This window comes from Hyperoodon ampullatus, assembly GCF_949752795.1.
Source record: "Hyperoodon ampullatus genome assembly, chromosome: 3".
Classification (NCBI taxonomy): Eukaryota; Metazoa; Chordata; class Mammalia; order Artiodactyla; family Ziphiidae; genus Hyperoodon; species Hyperoodon ampullatus.
This window is the reverse complement of record NC_136916.1, coordinates 159,849,276-159,858,191: the sequence shown is the minus strand read 5'-3', so window position 1 is coordinate 159,858,191 and position 8,916 is coordinate 159,849,276.

The window sequence follows — 8,916 nt, the reverse complement described above, 5'->3', positions numbered from 1 at the left end:
CAATCTGTATGTCTTCTTTGGAGAAATTTCTATTTACATCTTCTGCCCATTTTTGGATTGGGTTGTTTGCTTTTTTGATATTGAGCTGCATGAGCTGCTAGTATATTTTGGAGATTAATCCTTTGTCAGTTGCTTCATTTGTAAATATTTTCTCCCATTCTGAGGGTTATCTTTTCATCTTATTTACAGTTTTCTTTGCTGTGCAAAAGCTTTAAGTTTCATTAGGTCCAATTTGTTTATTTTTATTTTATTTCCATTACTCTAGGAGGTGGGTCAAAAAAGATCTTGCTGTGATTTATGTCATAGAGTGTTCTGCCTATGTTTTCCTCTAAGAGTTTTACAGTGTCTGGCCTTACATTTAGATCTCTAATCTATTTTGAGTTTATTTTTGTGTATGGTATTAGGAAGTGTTCTAATTTCACTCTTTTACATGTAGCTGTCCAGTTTTCCCAACACCACTTATTGAAGAGGCTGTCTTTTCTCCATTGTATATTCTTACCTCCTTTGTCAATTAGAGAAATGCAAATCAAAACTACAATGAGGTATCACCTCACACTGGTCAGAATGTCCATCATCAAAAAATCTACAAACAATAAATTCTGGAGAGTGTGTGGTGAAAAGGGAACCCTCTTGCTCTGTTGGTGGGAATGTAAATTGATACAACCAGTATGGAAAACAATATGGAGGTTCCTTAAAAAACTAAAAATAGAACTACCATATAACTCAGCAATCCCACTACTGGGCATATACCCTGAGAAAACCATAATTCAAAAAGAGTCATGTACCACAATGTTCATTGCAGCTCTATTTACAATAGCCAGGACATGGAAGCAACCTAAGTGTCCACTGACAGATGAATGGATAAAGAGGATGTGGCACATATATACAATGGAATATTACTCAGCCATAAAAAGAAATGAAATTGACTTATTTGTAGTGAGGTGGATGGACATAGAGTCTGTCATACAGAGTGAAATAAGTCAGAAAGAGAAAAACAAATACCATATGCTAACACATATATATGGAATCTAAAAAAAAAAAAAATGGTTCTAAAGAACCTAGGGGCAGGACAGGAATAAAGATGCAGACCATAGAGAATGGACTTGAGGACACAGGGAGGGGGAAGGGTAAGCTGGGATGAAGTGAGAGAGTGGCATGGACATATATACACTACCAAATGTAAAATAGATAGTTAGTGGGAAGCAGCCACATAGCACAGGGAGATCAGCTAGGTGCTTTGTGACCACACAGAGGGGTGGGATAGGAAGTGTGGGAGGGAGATGCAAAAGGGTGAAGATATGGGGATATATGTATACATATAGCTGATTCACTTTGTTGTACAGCAGAAACTAACACAACATTGTAAAGCAATTATACTCCAATAAAGATATTAAAATATATATATATATAAAATTTAACAAAGATGAAAACAAGAAGAACGATACAAAAGTGGATTAAAAACATAATTTAAATTGCCCTAAAAAAGAAAAAAGAACAGAGAAGAACTCCCAATTCTAGTAGGTAGCTTGCTCCTAAGAGAAATAAGGGAGTTACTTAGCCAAACCTTGTTTTTCCAAATCTAGTTTTCCAAATGTATTAGTCAGAGAAGTGACTACACTTCTCCTGGGCCAAGATAAGTAAAGAAAAAAAAGAAGGGCCAGAAATGTTATACTATTGAGCTTCTTTCATGTGATTGAAACTACTGAGTGGAGAATCCACATTGTCCCATACACTCTACATATTTATTTATATATTTGGTTGTCTTTTGTACCTTTATTTGAGTAGAGAACTTAATGAGAAGATATGGAATCACTTTGAATACAAAGAGGACTAGCCTGGCATTGATGCTGATGAATGAGAGAACCTTCAATTCATTCAGTCATAAGTGGAGGTTTGGCATAATGAAAGACTGGGTGAGCTGGGAATATAACTTATTAGCTGTCGAGACATGGGCAAATTACTCAAACTTTTTGAACGTCTCCTTCAATTATGAAATAAGGATTATAATAGAAAAATCACTGAGTTGAAATGAAGATGAAGTAAAATTAAATTACATGACACATAACAGATTTGTAATAAATAATCACTGCTTTTAGTACTTAGTATTGCAAACAATGTCTGTTTTTCAAATTTAGCTTAAATTATCATGGACTCCATGAGGCATTATATACAAATTTTAAAGTAATTAGAATAATATTCATATAATAAATAGTGGTAGTAAAGTAAAATAAGCATGGTGTTTTCTAACTACATAGATATGGTATGAAAGAATTAGATCATCCATCAAATAAATAAAAACACATAGCATTTACTTAAACTTTTTAAGCAAAGTAGATATGTTATTTTATTAATCTGATTAAATTCAACTGACAGTCTTGATTTTTTAACAGAATCACTTTTGTGACCTTTGAACTAAAAACCTTTTTTTTTTCTTTTGGCTGCATTGGGTCTTCATTGCTGCGCACGGGCTTTCTCTAGTTGCAGCAAGCGGGGGCTACTCTTCATTGTGGTGTGCGGGCTTCTCATTGCAGTGGCTTCTGTTGTTGCGGTGCATGGGATCTAGGTGTGTGGGCTTCAGTAGTTGCGGCACGTGGGCTCAGTAGTTGAGGCACGGGGGCTCTAAGACGCAGGCTCAGTAGTTGTGGTGCACGTGCTTAGTTGCTCCGCAGCATGTGGGATCTTCCTGGATCAGACATCGAAACTGTGTCCCCTTCAGTGGCAGGTGGATTCTTAACCACTGCACCACCAGGGAAACCTTGAACTAAAAACCCTTTAAAGCAGTGGACCAATATCCAATTTTGATGTCTAGCCTCTGGGGAAAGTGTTGTAAGTTTCATCCTTAACTCATGAAATGGATCTTTACCTAATAATTCTCACTGACAAAAAATGTAATTTCCCCTGTTGTTTTGGACCCCTGGATATACGTACTGATGAAATCAAGCAAGTAGCGAGCATGTGAGAAAATCTATTCAAATATAGTTAATTATGGGAGCACTTCAGTCTTGTTCAGCAGAGTGAAGTATTTCCATCCCCCAAGTGTACAAGTTGACATAAATGACTCATTACAGAATATTTGAAAATTTGAAATGGTTTACTTCATATTTTCCTGAACACCCAGGGAAATGTTAATAGGCCAAATTATTTTCCTTAGTGTATTGTTAACATATTAAGCAAAGCTCCTTTGATTTTCGTTCTTTTATTCATTCATCTACCTATTGAGTAATTTGTTTAAAAAAATATGTATTGAGCACGAGTTAAGTAACAGACCATTGAGCACCAACTCTACCTTATGTACTGGGAGTACAGAAATCGTTATCATACCCTCCTCGTCTACAAAGAACTCATAATCTTACAGCTTTTTATAAGGAATTTTCCATTTTGGGGACAGAGAGGAACTCATCTATTTATCTGATTTTATTTCACGAATCATACCTTACATCATTTAATATTTCCTGACACATTTCCATTCAGAGGATGCATTTACTCTAAGCAACACAAACCTGTATTTGTATCTTTGACAGCAAAGGAGAGACTGACTAATGGAATTGATGCTTGGTTTGAATAATGTAGGATGTTGTGACAATGACAGTAGCAAGGAATCTTAAATAATAGGCCCTACCTGATGCAATTTAAAAATATGCCCACTATTGTCTTAGTTGCAAATATGTTAGATTTCATTTCTGCTTCTGTGATGAAGCTGAGTGTAATTCATCTTGATGACAGTTAACAAGAGAAACTAATTTCTCTTAAAAGCACTTCCCAATTACCTTTTTCTTCCCCCTAAACACTAAGCAGTTTGAGGCACTTGGAACAAACTCTTTCCTGTGTCTTTTCTCTATGTAGAAGAAAGAAATTAAGGGGTATGGCATGTATTAGTTGTTACTTCTCTCTCTGGCTTGCAAAAATTAACTTCAAATGGTAGATGGCCTGAGGATATGTAATTGTAACAAACGTTAGGGTAGATGCGATGTACATTGCTAATGGGAATGATTTAAGAGAAGCAGATTCATATGTCAACTTCCTTTTTACTTAAAGCAAATATATCTTGAAAGGAAGGAAGGAGGAAAGGAAGAGAGGGAGGAAAAGAGGGAGGGAGGGATGGGGAAAAGACAAAAAAAGAAAATATTTCTTCTTATCCACCCTTAAAGAAAAACCTCAGAACAAAGTAAGAGAATCTTCCTTGCTCATGTATACATACATGAAAGCTGTCCAAAAATTTTAAACAACAAAACAGCTAAATTTAATAATATGCAATATTAGAAAAATTTGAAATATGACTATGTGTACTCTTTTCTTAAACGATAATCATATAACAAGAGTTACCCATGATGATAAAGTGTGCTTCATCTCAAGTGTCATTGCTTGAAATTTAAATATTGGAGTATGAGTGGTTGCAGAAAATTAGCAGGATCAAATATTACTCAACGGACTGCATATATCATTTCAATATCATTTCATTTTATATATTCATCCTAATTTATATCAATCTTTCATTGACAAAATTGTAATTAATTTTGTAACTTGCCTATAGAAATTGGATGAACTTTTCTTTCACTCACAGTGATTTGGCATTAAGGATTAGATTGATGGTGTTTTAATGGAGAAAAGAGAATAATAAATGACTTTAAAAGAAAATGACTTGTTTTGGTAATGAGACACAATATTACCTTGATGAAGATTAAGAGAGCTGGAGTCCATATAAGGAAAAAAACATTCTCAGAACATTTAATAGGACTGACAATCATAACAAAAGATGAATGAAAGAAATTGTGCTATGGTAATAATTTATATAAATGAATAAGAGTTTTTCATAGTACAATTCTAAAACTATAAAGAACACCTACAGTTTATTTGAAGCAGAATACAGAAGAAAATATTAAACTAGGTGAGGTATATTCCAAATGAGATACTGAAAAACAATGAAAGGTTTAGAATAGTTGTTGAAATATGTTAGATAAACTTTGATCCTCTCACTCATAACAAGGATATAATAGATGATAAGATTTTGAACGTGAGAGAGGATTTTAAAAGATTTATCTGGAATGAGTTGTGCTGTAAATCTCTCTTCCTGTCCTGCCCCACCAAAGGGGTATGGGAGTTTGGTGGCTACCTCCAAACCCTAAAACCAGTTATAAGAACTTCCAAGAAATTATTCAAAGACTATGTGCAGAGACATTTTTTTGTGGACTAGGATTCTCCTCTATTCAAAAAGGAATGCAACACTGGAGGTAATTCCTCTTTAATAAAATTAAGAGGATTCAGGGAGAACACTTAAAACTGAAGGTTAGAGAATGCAAAGGCTGAGGTCTGACTGCCACCTGGAAGATCTAAGGGAAAGAGATTCTTAGGTAGCTGATTTGAAGGCATAGTAAAGGAAGAGCTTGTTGAGCTGGATTCTCCAAGTGTTTGTCAGTACTCCTGAGCCAGCTGTGGGCTAATAATGAGCAAGAACTTCCATGGGTCATTTTGGGTCTTGTCCAAACCCCAGTCTAGAAGGACAAATAGGCTTCAGTCAGGAAAAAATGGAGGAGACAATCCTTAGTGATGAAGAAAGATGAAGGGACCAGCAGGAATAGTGGCACATTTACTCCTGTCAGGGGGACTGCAGGTAACTGAGTCTTCAAAATGGATGAGGAGGGTTTCTGAAGAGCCATAAAAGTGAGTCAGCTTTGAATACCAAATACCAAATTCAGAGAGCACTAGTTAATCCAGTGTCCATAGAGAAGTTTTCTTTATCCTTTACCTCTGCTCTTTTTATTGTTCCAGATGCTAAGGCAAGGAGTAAGACTGCTATAGAGGGAAAAGAGAAAAACAAGTTAGAAAGCTTGGGAGGAAGGATAGGGGAAGAAAGGAAACTATTGCTTTCTTTGCCAAATTTCAAGATTCTTCCAGATTTAGGTGGGAAAGCAAAAGAGCCTCACTTAATTTTAAATCAGATTTTGACCTTAATTATTTCATGGGAATGGATATTTTTATTACTTGATTGTGATTATGTTTTAAGACTGAAATTAACCAACTATTGGTTTTGCTGAGGTGGTTTCCAAGTTTTCATCTGAGGGCACGGAAAGAATTTGCTCTTTGCAATCATTTAAAAGAAGCTGGAAAAAGCATTACATCAGTTCCTCAAAAAATTAATAAGGTAACTACCATACAATGCAGCAATTCCACTTCTGGGTATTTATCTAAAGAAAACAAAACAGTCTCAAAAAGGTATATGCACCCTCATGCTCATTGCAGCATTATTTACAGTAGCAAAGATTTGGAAACAAACTAAGTGACCATCGATGGATGAATAAATAAATTGCAGTATGTGTATATATATATATATGTGTGTGTGTGTGTGTGCGTGTGTGTGCGCGTGTGTGTGTGTGTATGTGTGTGTATATATGTGTGTGTGCATATATATGTGTGTGTGTATGTATATATATCGATGAAATCTTACCATTTGTAACAACATGGATGGACCTTAACAGCATTATGCTAAGTGAAATAAGTCAAAAAAAGACAAATATCATATATAATCTTACTTATTTGTGGAATCTGAGAAAAAAAAAAACCTTAAAAAGTAAAATAACAAGCTCAAAGACACAGAGAATAGATTGGTGGTTGCCAGAGCTGGAGGATTGGAGGTGGGATAAATGAATGGACTATTTTGTTTTTGTTTTGTTCTTTTTAGTTTAAATAAGTTGAATTAAAAGCACACAAACACACACACACAAAAGTGTGGTATATATACATGAATGAAATTTAGTAATTTTTAAAAATTTTTCATGGTTCCACCAACTCGAAACAATTACTGTAATCACGTTAAGTGTATTTCCTTCCAGTCTTTTTTTATAAATGCTGAAATTTTACTGGTTTTGTATTATATATCATACATATTATGTGTTATAAATCAGCATGCTTACTGTAAACAATTCACATACAGAAAATGAAAAAAGGAAAAACTAACATTTCCTGTAATTCCAACAAACAATTGTTATAAAGTTTAGATATTCAGCAGTATGTATGTAGAATTTAAGAATTTGTTCAAAATTAAATATTAATTTTAATATTGACAGACATCTATTATAAATGACAAACATGACATTATAAATTAATGTCCTCTATTAATTTTATAGATGACAGTGATATTAAGTCATTCTAAACCTGTGCCTTGTTCATGAACATTTCCTTCTCTTCATGTTCATGTTGTAAAGACACAGCTAAATCTTCCCCTTTGTTCATTGTAGACTTGCCTTTGTTGGTTTTAGTGAACATTTTAATTAGCTCTTATTTAGTTTCTGGAACAGGGAAATTCTTCCATATTTACTCTAAAAGCCCAACTCTAGCCATACTTGAAAACACGCTGAATTTTTTTTCAAACGTATTATTATGTTTTGTTTTTTCTTTTTGGACCCTTAAGAAATTCTATTTTACTGCTACTTCTTATCTTCTTGACCAGCAGTGGAACTATTGCTCTTCTTCCAAATATATCCAAGAATCTTCTCCTTAAATTACTTTATTTCTCTTATGATAGTCTAATGAGCAATATATGTGGATATAACAGCAAAAATCAAGTACACTACCAAAAAATAATGGCAACTCCAAGTTAGCCAAAGAAATATGAGGAAACGTTTTACAGAATCCAATCAATAAATTCAGGCTGTATGTATACTGGGTGTTATTAGTAGTTTATGGCATCACAAAATGATTTCTAATTATTTTTGGAAGAAAAAGATCTGATAAGCTCTCTAGAAACCTAATTCAGACTATGTAGAGCAATGTAGTTTTCTGAACAAGAAATGTGCTTAATAAGCTAATGTAACCAATAATGAAACATCAAAAATAAATAAAACACCAATTTTAGATTCCTAGTATTTGCAATTAGAGGCCATCATTGATAGAGGGATAGAATTTTTTCTAAAGCATTAAAAAAACATATCTTTTGCAAAATACACAATTGCTGCAAACCACTCTGCATTCTCGGAATATATTTAGTTCAAGTGCACTAAGTATCATAAGCTATTCTGTTCTAAATTTGTTATGGAAAAGGAATTTCTGTTAAAGATGAAATAAACATGTGGATTGCTAAGTGTCTCCATGTACTTTTCAGATAAAGGTACAAAAGAAATGATATATTATTTGCCTGCCCTTAGAAGATGGAGTTTCTGTTAAATTGAATTATTATAGCTAGCTTTAAATCAAGAAAGACTAGGATAATGGTGGCTCCCACTAGATGACATAAATTTCCTTAAGTGTTTGCTAGGTAAAGGAATGGTGACCAGGTAGGTATGGCTAGAAACTGATAGGAGCTTTGAAATAAAGTGGCTGCATATGGAAGATCTGCTTATTTCTTGATTTAATTCCTGGGGTTGTTGATTTAATTCCTAGGGTTTTCTGACTTTGAATTCTGAATTAAAACAGATTTATCCTCTCCTCATTCAAAAGGAAATCAGGCAAAAAACATCAAGATGTCTTTGGTTTACCCACAATCCATTCAAGAGCTGAAACTGAGGGATCTATTTAGCTGCTGTTTAATAATGTGGTGCATCCAATCATATCGGGGAAATGAGAACAAAGACCTTCTAAAGACATCCCACTACCACAGAGCATATGTAAGGCACCTAACAAAACTATGAAAACTATTAATAACAGTGAAGGGATTTGTACCAACATATGAAAAGGGAAAAGAGTAAAGTGACTGAAAGAGAAATTAACTAGTGGGGGGGTGGGGTCTTTTTCAAAGGTTTTTTTAAAAAATCAATGCTGCTTCTCTGATTGCTATATTGTACAGCCTGAGAGTTGTTTCTGTGGAAATGTGTGGTCTCACTGAGGCTAAATTTGTCATATTTTCCTCTGTAAATCAATTCTGTTCTTTTTTGCCAGTCCCTGAAATTTTTCCAGGATTTTTTTTTCTTTCTTTTTAGATTTTGG